The following is an 11,287-nucleotide window of genomic DNA, read 5'->3' on the forward strand; positions in this document are numbered from 1 at the left end:
ATAATAAATATAGTATAGTATAAATAAATAAATATAGTATAGTATAAATAAATAAATAATATATAGTATATTATAAATAATATAGTATAGTATAAATAAATAAAAAATAAATACAAATAAAAAATAAATACACAAAAATAAATAAATAAATAATAAATAAATGTGTATCTCTTATTATAAAGCGCAGGATCACAGCTTGTATTTGAATTTTACAAGATGAAAACCTCTGGAAACCTGCAGAAGAAACCTGCAGGAGAGGTTACCTGGGTACGTGGCTGTAGGAAGGAGGACAGAGCCCCTGCAGACAGGGAGGGCTGAGGGCACAGCACAGGCTGAGATGGGGGCTGCAGGGCACCCACCAAGCCAAGGTCAAGGCAGGAAGTCAAGACAGGCTCCAGGACAGACATTTGCCACTAGCCACTTGTTTACACTTCCTGAGCCAGGAGATACGTGGGCTCCAGGAGAGACGTTTACAACCCGCCACCTGTCTATACACCAAGACAGAAATGACAACAGGCACGAGGCACATAACTGGTCCTTGTCCTCTGTGAACTCGTTAAACAATGGTGATGACAGGATCAGAGGATCGGCTGAGCCCTGCTTGGACAAAAGACCAAGAGGTCACATCCTTCCCATCCTCAGGGACGGGGAGACCCCGACCACACATGTGCAGAGACCCCTCTGGGTCAGAAAGGTAGCAGGGTGGGGGGCGCCAGACCAGTTAACCTCCAGTCATGCTCTGCTCTGGAATCCGTCTTGGCCAAAAGATGAGCACGCAGACCTCGGAGGGCCCTGGGTGTGGTCAGAGGTAAGAAATAAAACAAGGTAATTGGCCAAAGGAAGACAGAGACCTGGAAGAGCTGCTGCCATATAAGTGACTTAAATCACCTCTCTGGGAGCTTCTCATTCAGGGGGATGCCCACACCCTCAGTCCTTGGGGTGTGTGTTACTGCTTTGCTTCTGCCTTAGATAAATAGACAACTGCTCTGTGTGCTCTCCCACGTGGTGTTGTCCTGTGTTTCTTTCTTTTCTTTTTTCTTTTTTCTTTTTTTTTTATCTTTTTAGGGCCACACCCACAGCATATGGAGGTTCCCAGGCTAGGGGGTGCAATCGGAGCTGTAGCCGCGTCTGCGAGGGACGCCACTGCTCACGGCTACGCCGGATCCTTAACCCGCTGAGTGAGGCCAGGGATCAAAATCACAACCTCAATGGTGCCTGGTCAGATTCCTTAACCACTGAGCCACAACAGGAACTCCTGCACTGTGTTTTGGATAAGAAACTTTGGACCTGTTTTAACAGTCTTTGCCTCCTTGAAATATGCTTGATTTCAGCAGGGAGCAAGAAGCAGGGCAATTCTGCTTTCAGCCTCTAGCTAGTCTAGGGGGCCAGGATTCCTGGTTTTCACTCAGGCTACCCAGGTTCAATTTCTGGGCAAAGAATTAAGATCTTGCTTCAAGCCATCACTTGCCGCTGTCTCTTCAAGATCGTTGTCACCACTATAGAGCCAAGTGTCCCAGGAGAAAGAGGTGTCATCTTCTCACTGAGCTCCTGGCCACACCCACCAGAGGGGATAACCTGTCCCCATCCACGGAAAGCTCCCTGCAGCCGCTCTAAAGGATGGGGTTTCACACTGGGCATCCCTTTACATTCCTGCTTTTTAACCACTTAGACATATTATCCACCAAAAATAAACTCAAAAAATAAATTTTAAAAAATTGCGATTCAAAATTGTTTTTTTTTTAAGGTGAAAAAAGAGGGGAAAAATTAGCAGTTTTATTAGATATAATTCACATACCGTACAATTCACATTTAAAGTGTACAATTCAATGGTTTTTAGCATATTACATTTATTTTTTAAATTATGATGTATATTTATATATAATACAAAATTTGCCATTTTTAAAGTATATAATTGTGTGACATTAGTACGTTTACAATGTCGTACAACTATATCTCCAAAATTCTTTCCTCACCCAAATCAAAAATCCATTATCATTAAACAATGACCCCCCCATTCCCCTCTTTCCCTTAGCCCCTCGTAACCTCTAATCTACTTCCTGAGAGGAAAAAGTTGGAGTTGTTGAGTACTTGAATTAATAAAATTTATTTTTAGAGCAGTTTTAAATTCATAGCAAAATTAAGAAGGTACAGAGATTTTCCAGATCCTCCGTGCTCTCGCAGTACACAGCCTTCCGTATTAGCAAGAGCCCCCACCAGGTAGTACGTTACAACCAATGACCCTAAATGGACAAATATTGCTATTCAAAATTGTTAATGATTAAAAAATAGCAACGATTTTTGGAGCTCCCGTTGTGGCACAGGGAAATGAATCCAACTAGGAACCATGAGGTTGCAGGTTCCATCCCTGGCCTTGCTCAGTGGGTTAAGGGATCCAGTGTTGGTTGCCATGAGCTGGGGTGTAGGTCACAGACACGGTTTGGATGTGGCGTTGCTATGGTTGTGGTGTAGGCCAGCGGTTACAGCTCCAATTCGACCTCTAGCCTGGGAACCTCTATATGCTGTGGGTGCAGCCCTAAAAAGCAACAAAATAAAAATTAAAAATAGCAGCAATTTTAGAGTTATGTATGCTGTTACAAACTTTCTGGGTCGGAAGCCTTAGGAGTCTTTATATACTTCAGTATAGAAAAATCTACTTTTAAAAATCAAGCTTAAAGGGGAGTTCCCATTGTGGTGCAGCATTAACAAATCTGACTTGTATCCATGAGGATGTGGATTTGATCCCTGGCCTCGCTCAGTGGGTCTCGGATCTGGCATTGCCATGAGCTGTGGTGTAAGTCACAGACGTGTCTTGGATCCCGAGTTTCTGTGGCTGTGGTGTAGAACTACAGCTGTAGTTCCTATGGGACCCCTCATCTGGGAACCTCCATATGCCACAGATGCCACCCTAAAAAAAAAAAAAAAAAAAATTGAGCTTAAAGAAGTGATTTTTGGAGTTCCCTGGTGGCACGGCATGTTGTCACTGCTGTGACTTGGGTTGCTGCTATAGCATAGGTTCAGTCCCTAGCCAAGAAATTTCCATATGCTGCATATATGCTCAAAAAAAAAAAAAGAATTTTTTGAAAAATGCAAATAGTTACCTTTGCTACTGGAATGTTGATAAGCAGAGGAAACCAGGAAATAATCCAACTGCACAAGGGTAAGAAGTAGTTACATAATCATTGATCCAAGGAGACAAACAGCTGTGCTTATAAACTAGTTTTTATAAAATTTTCTGTGTAAAACTTATTTTAAGAAAACATGGAGTTCCCTTCATGGCACATCAGAAACGAATCTGACTAGGAACCGTGAGGTTGTGAGTTCAATCCATGGCCTCGCTCAGTGGGTTAAGGATCCGGCATTGCTGTGAGCTGTGGAGTAGGTCGAAGACTCAGCTTGGATCTGGCATTGCTGTGGCTCTGACATAGGCCGGCGGCTACAGCTCCAATTTGACCCCAAGCCTGGGAACCACCATATGCCTCAGGTGCTGCCCTAAAAAGAGACAAAAAAAAAAAGAAAAGAAAAGAAAAGAAAAGAAAGAAAGAAAACATTGTCAGAGTTCCCAACGTGGCTCAGTGGTTAATGAACCTGACTAGCATCCATGAGGACGCAAGTTCAATCCCTGACCTCACTCAGTGGGTTAAGGATCCAGGGTTGCCGTGAGCTGTGGTGTAGGTTGCAGGCGAGGCTCTGGGTCCCACATTGCTGTGGCTGTGGTGTGGGCCGGTAGCTACAGCTCCAACTGGACCCCTAGCCCGAGAACCTTCATATGCCTCAGCTGCTGCCCTAAGAAGACAAAAAAAAATATTGGCTTTTTTAGATCCCACGTATAAGTATAAGTATAAGTATTTTGTCATGCAGTATTTGTCTTTCTCCCATCTGACGTCTCTCACTGAGCACGGTGCTGTCAAGGTCTTTAATCCACTACAAGTGTTTGTTTATAAAGGGGCTAGTTATGAAGACGTAGGTGCAGGGCAGTCACCTGGGGTTAGCGGTCACCGTCTCTTGGAAGAGGAAGTTACCAGAACCCAAATAAGAGAGATTTGCATGGAAATGGCTGCCTCAGGAAGGGGAGTAACTTTTGCTTGAGGGTCACAGCTAGCCCAAGGCACAAGGAATGAATACCCTGGCCTCCGTCACCTCCGACTCTCCAAAGTCCTGCCAGCCGTCCTCTCCCTTGGCTGAACCCAACTAGGAGTGGGAAAACAGGGAGCTCACTGAAGCCGTCCACGTGGCTTGGCCTCCTGGGGCAACGGGGCGGGTGGAGAATGGATCTGGGGCAACAGAGGCTCAGCCCGTGTGTCCACCTCTCCGACCACACTGTAAACTCCAGGAGCACCAGCGCTGTTACATCAGAAGAGGCCAGGCTGGAGTTCCCACTGTGGTGCAACGGATTGGCGGTGTCTTAGAAGCAATGGGATGAAGGTTTGAGCCGCAGCCTGGGGCGGTGGGTTAAAGATCCACTGATGTTTGTGGCTTAGATCGCCACTGAGGCTCTGATCTGACCCCTGGCCGAAGAGCTCCATATCTTGGGGCGGCCAAAAAAGGGGAAAAAAAAGAAGAAGAAGAGAAAAAAGTGGCCAGGCTATCTTTGCAGAAACAAACAACGCCTGAGGCTCAGTTGCATAAAGGAGCAAAATTTCTTTCTTTCTTTCTTCTTCTTCTTCTTCTTTTCTTTTTTTTTTTTTTTTTTTTTTTTTTTTTTTTTTGATGATTTTTATCAAAGTTTCTTTCTTATTCAGCTGTATAGCTCTCATGGGTCTCTGTCATCATGGGTGTCTCTCATGTCACCCAGATACCCGGAGACTTGGGTGGGTCCCAAGGCTGGCAGGGAAGCCACGGTTCAGGACAGTGACACGGTGTCACCGTATCACAGGGAAGAGAGGGAGGGAGGGAGGGTCTCGTGACAACCATGGAATCTTTCTTCTGGAAGTGACACCAATCACTCCTGCCACAACCCACCGGCCAGGCACAGTCACAGGACCCACCCACCCACCCACAGAGACCGATGGTGTGATCCTACCACTCATTCTGCAGGCAGCAAGCTGGAAAGAATGGGTCAACAGCACCATGGAGTTCCCATCGTGGCTCAGTGGTTAACGAATGCAACTAGGAACCATGAGATTTCAGGTTTGATCCCTGACCTTGCTCAGTGGATGAAGGATCCAGCGTTGCCATGACCTGTGGTTGTAGGTCACAGCCACTCCTCGGATCTGATGCTGCTGTGGCTGTGGTGTAGGCCGGTGGCTACAGTTCCGATTTGACCCCTAGCCTGGGAACCTCTATATGCTGTGGGTGCAGCCCTAGAAAAGACCAAAAAAAAAAAAAAAAAAAACCCAGCACCAACATCCTGTTCTCCTTTGTATCTGTATCCCCAGTCCCTCATGCAGCACCTTGGTAAGGTTTGTCAACTGACTAAACGACTGTCCTAGTAGGACGGTGCTCCTGTGGATGGCAGAGAATACCTGGGTGAGACTTGCCCACCAAAGTGATCTTCAGGTTGAAAAAACATGACAGCAAAACCATTATAGGAAAATGCATCAATAGCCATGGTTCACTTCCTCACTTGACACATAGATATTGAGTCTAGAAGTTTCCAGAAGTTTCTCCTATGCACCCAGAAGTTTCCAGATCCCCATGCATTCCGGTATTTGGGCCAGCAAGGGCTCTCTCTCACTCAGGTTTTTGTGTGCAAGCAACAGAAAGTGGCTCTGGTTAATTAAGAAAGTTGGTTCAAAGCTATTGGAGCAGTTCTGGAATCGTGTGTACCCAGCGGGGCTCAGAGAGGAGAAGCTGGGGTCCCTCCCAGACACGGACACTGGGGAGGAGACAGCCCAGGGGAAGCCCCCCAACACACACACACACACACACACACACACACACGCACGCGCACGCACGCACGCACGCACACACGCACACACCCCGCCCCGGGGCCTGTTCCGGTTTCTCATTTGCATGGCAGCCACCCTGACTGGCTATGGACGTATTTCCTCAGCCTGTCTTCTTCTTTCTTCTCCCCCAGCTCCTGGTTTCTTACTCTGCCCTGACTCCCTGCCATCCCTGCCTGCCTCTCCCGTTACATAACTGTCCCCTGTCCCAGGGGCCCTTATGTAACCCAAGTCACCTCAGGCTCTGTCCCCACCTCACAGCTCCCACCTCAGCCTCCCCTGTCGGGTACAATCTTTCACAGTTGGCTGAGCCAAGCCCTCACGAGAAATACGAAGAGAAGGAGAAGGAGGAGGAGGAAGGGGAGAGAGGCCATGCCCCAGGCCGGCAGGGGCTGGACCAGGCTCCCTGAGCCATGAGCTCTGGAGGGGCCTTTGTGCAGGGGAAGCCCTGGTCCACAGCCTGCTGCTGTCCATGGCCCCAAGCTGGCTGCCTGTCCCTCAGCTTCCACCTCTGTGAAATGGGGATGGGGATATCGGGGTTTTTTTGGGGGGAGTGTAGTTTTTTAATTAAAGTATATTTGATTTACACTCTTGTGTCAATTTTTGCTGCACCACAAAGTGACCCAGTCAGGCATATACACACATTCTTTTTCTCATATCATCCCCCATCACGTTTTCTTCCGAGACAATGGACAAGTTCCGCGTGCTATACAGCAAGAGGGATATAGTTAATAATACTGTATTGCAGGGAGTTCCCATTGTGGTGCGGCGGAAATGAATCTGACTAGAATCCTTGAGGATGCGGGTTCGATCCCTGGTCTTGCTCCGTGGGTCGAGGATCTGGAGCTGCTGTGAACTGTGGTATAGTTTGCAGACTTGGCTCGGATCCCTCATTGCTGTGACTGTGGTGTAGGCTGGCAGCCACAGCTCCAATTGGACCCCTAGCCTTGGAATTTCCATATGCCATGGGTGCGGCCCTAAAAAGCAAAAAAATACTAGAAATATGCTGAGAGAATAGGTCTTAAGCATTTTGCCCACATCCCCCTAAAAAAGAAATGATAATTATGTAAGGTGATAGGTCTTTTAATTTACTTAATTGTAATCATCTCATAATGTAAATATGTATCAAACCATCATGTCCTATATGCCTTAAATATGATTTTTTTTTGGCCAATTATACCTCAAAAAAGCTGGAAAAGGAGTTCCCTGGTGGCTCAGGGGGTTAAGGATCTGGCATTGTCACTGCTGTGGCTTGGTTTCATCCCTGCCTGGTTTCAAACCTGCTGTGGGGCAGGTTTCATCCCTGGCCTGGGAACTTCCACATGCCTCAGGCTGGAAAAAAATTTTTATGGAAGTTAAATGGGCTTTATGGCACTCCATAAATGCTAAAGAACTATTTGCTTTTTTTTTTTTTTTTTTGAGAGATTGATTCTAAATTAGAGTGTACCTTGGTCAGAGAAGAGAGAGAGAAAGAAAACAGTTCTAGGAATGATTCCCTTCCTGGTTAACCAGAGGCCCGTGAGGAGAGCTCTCGGCCCTGCATGCCTCTTTCCTACATTTAGACACTATCAGGTTAAGACCTGATGGTGCTGTGGCAGCCATCTTGTGACCATGAGGTGCCAACTTAAGGATGGTGGAGGAGTTCCCATTGTGGTGCAGTGGAAACAAATCTGATTTGTACCCATGAGGATGCAGGTTCGATCCCTGGCCCCACTCAGTGGGTTAAGGATTTGGTGTTGCTGTGAGTTGTGAGCTGTGGTGTAGGTTGCAGACGCAGCTCAGATCCCTTGCTGCTGTGGCTGCGGCATAGGCTGGCAGTTGTAGCTCTCATCTGACCCCTAGCCTGGTAACTTCCACATGCCATGTGTGCGGCCCTAAAAAGTGGGGGAAAAGAAAAAAGAAAAAAGAGTCAAAGGCTAGAAAGAGTGTGGGCCCTTAGCCCTTACTGACATTGCTGAGCCACGAACCCACTGTGCGATCACTCATATCCCAACTTACTGTCGTGTGATACCAAGAATCCTTATTGTTCAGGCCATTTTTTGTTCTGTTACTTAAATAGTGTTTAGCTGACAGCTTTGGGGGCATTTGGAGAATGTTCCCTCAGTAGCCTCAGAGGGGACCATGGGGGGCCATGTCGAGATGACTCCAAGCTATTTGTGGACCACAGACAAGGACCTGTGGGAGACCATGCAGGGAAGAAAGAGCAGGTGGCGGTCACACAGTGATGGCAGCTGACACCCTGGTTTGTAGACACCTGTGAGGCACCCTGAGGGAAGTAACTGAGGAGCACTTTGCAAGGGTGACTGAATCTTCTAACACCTGATGGGTAGCATACGTTACACTGAGGCAAGAAAGAGTGTGATGATCGATTAGTAATGTCTGTCTCAGGCACAAAACCATAAATGAGTAGCAACGCAATGTTCTATGCCTGCTTACTCCTGGCTGCTCATTCCAAACGTGCATTCAGAGACACCAGTAGCCTGGAGTGTCCCTCATTCCCACGCTAGAGGGAAAGTCAAGTTCTGGAGTCTCTGGGGAGCCTGAGTCCCTTCCTGGCCTTGCCAAGCAGGGGATCCCAGGACGCCACTAACAGGAGGCACTCCCATATGCCTTGGACAAGCCACCTCTCACACTCTAGTGAGACAGTCTGCCTCCTCCACCGACCTGGAGTCCCTGGGATTAGGATCCACCTCACATCCAACCATGAACCCCAGTGGATCAGACACAGAGCCTGGCACCCAGCAGACACCTAGGGAACATGCTAGTGACACCATGGGATCCAATATTCAGTCCATCACCCTCCTGAGGCCATTGGAGGAGTACTGAGATTATCATCCTACTGGCGGCCTGAATACCCAGTATTCGAATTCACTTCTCCATGGAGTCAGGTTGATGTTTCCAGAAACTTCACCCGTGAGGCTGTGCAGTGAATGGGAAGAGCCGAAGGAGCTAGGTTCCCATCCTGCCTCTACTCACGTACCCACCGTGAGACCTCAGAGAAGTCATTCAACTTTTCCGAACTTCAGCTTTGTCACAGCAAGATACAGAAGTCTACCGCAGAAGGTTCCATGATTAAAGCAAGGTGATCCTTGCAAATGGACTTGATTGGTACCTTCGTTTGGAAGATGACCTGAGTAGCAGAGAAAAGAGCTCCCTGCTGAGTTTGGATACAGAATAGACCTGTTTCAAAGGGGAAAGCAAGGCTGGAATTTATTCACTTAGTCCACAAATGAACCATGCCTTGTACTGGGCACAGGATGCAAGAAGGACCAACAGACAGAGTTCCTGTTTTCATTGAGCTTCGAGCCTCCAGTCACATGAGGTTATTGAAATTTAAACTAATTAAGAGTTCCCTTGTGGCTCCGTGGGTTAAGGATCCAGTGTTGTCAGTGCAATAGCTCAAGTCGCTGCTGTGGCATGGGTTCAATCCCTGGACCGGGAACTTCCACATGCTGCAGGTGTAGCCAAAACAAACAAACACACACACACAAACAAAAAGAGTAAGTAAAACTGAAAGTTCAGTTCTGCAGTCAAATGAGTCACATACCATGTACTCCATAGCCACATGGGGCTGGTGGCTACCATACTGGACAGCACAGAGAGAACCTTCTGAAGCATCAGTGTAGAAAGTTCTTATTGCGCTGAGATTCAGTCTGGGGTGGGGAGACAGACACTGCCACACTTAATTACACACCCTGACATTTGTCAGTGGAAAAGCCACAGGCAGTGCTCTTGTCATTCTGCAGGTGAGGAACAGAGCCAGGAAAGCCTCTGTTTTTCATCAGCTCAAAGTGGACTGAGCATTTGAGGCTAGAGATCAGGGGGGACCTCCGGGGACATGCAACTTGTCAGTGATGACACCTGACCTTGGAGAAAATGACACTAGTTTAGCCCTGGTTGAGAGAAAGGACCTCGGCGAGATCCTAGCTTCATCGAGTGTATGACTGTGGGCAGGTCATTAAACCCTCAGTGTCTCCATTTGCAAGGAGTAGTGAATAACAGAGTAAAAAAAAAAAAAAAAAAAAAAAAGCAGTGAATAACAGAGTAAATAAATAACAGAATAACAGAGTAAAGGGTTGCTGGGAGCATTAAATATTTTAAAGAAAGTAAAGCAATTAGAATAGCGCCTGGCTCACAGTGAGCATAAGCTATCATGACGCAGATAATGGGTCCTTGGGTCCCTGAACTTTTGAGTGGGAGATAATAGCCTCCTTCATTTTCACCCTTTGCTTCCCAAAGTATCATCACCCAAAGATAAACTGATCATCACATCCAGGGTTCCTCTGTACAATGGGCTAGGGAAAGGAATATAACTGCAACTGTAATATTAATCAATTCACAGGAACAGCTTTCCCACGCCAGCTGATGGCTTGGAAAAGTGAATTTACTCAGGATTACAGAAGGAAAGAAAGGAATCTCGGCGTCAGTTCCACTAGACACCACAAGGGGGCGGTACCCATCCATGTTCCAGTTTTCCAGTTCCCGGACTCTGAGGAGGGGTCGTCTCGCAAATGTCTAAAGATCGTCTCCTGAGTGCCAGACCCTATTCCAGGCGCTGAGGATACGTCAGCCAATAAAACCGGGAATTTTTTGGTTTCGTGGTACTTCTCCATTTTTCCTTAAACTTAAGATGAGTTGTTTGGAAAGATGCAGGTCCGAATGGTACGTCGCCTGACCATAGAAAACCGCCTTGGCCTGGCCGCAGGCTCGAAGGTAGGGATGCGAATATCTGAAAGGTCAGTGCTCCCCAAAGATCAGGGTCTGCAGCTGTCCCCAGAAGGGAGTGTTATTCGGCAACCCACCTTCCTGCGTACCTCCCCCTGTTGTGTCTTGTAGGGCCAAGATGGGGGGGTGGGGTGGGGGCGTCTTATCCACAGCACAGAGGGGTCCTCAAAGTTCTGGGGACTTTGGAAGGAAGACCTGGGGAAGCTGGTCTGAAGCTGGAGAGCAGCTCCCAGGCCGGGTAGGCTCATGCTGACCTCGGACAGGAGCCAGACTCTGTGTCGAGGTCCCAGCCGCCCTGAACCACTTTCTTCGAGCAGGTCCCGTGGCTACCCCATGGGCGCGCGTCCCTCCTGTGCCCTGAGCGTCTGCGGAGTGCCAGGTGTGTGCGCAGGGAGATCGTGGACGAATGCGTGTGATGTGTGTGGCGGCGGTGGTGGGATCCTGAGCATGGACCCATGTGAGGAGTACTCCGTGGACGTTCGAGTATGTTTGGGGGCGGCCAAGGACGCGGGTGTAGGGCTCAGGATACGTGAAGGGACAAGAGTCCTTTGGGAGGGGCGAGGATTTAGAGTGTGCCCAGGCGGGAAGGGGCTGCCTGGTTGGATACTGGGGCATTTGTGACTTTGGAAGGAGCGCGGCGGAATCCTCTCTGCGCCCCGGCTCTTGCTGGGATATAG

This window comes from Sus scrofa, chromosome 3 (assembly GCF_000003025.6).
Source record: "Sus scrofa isolate TJ Tabasco breed Duroc chromosome 3, Sscrofa11.1, whole genome shotgun sequence".
In the NCBI taxonomy this organism is placed as follows: Eukaryota; Metazoa; Chordata; class Mammalia; order Artiodactyla; family Suidae; genus Sus; species Sus scrofa.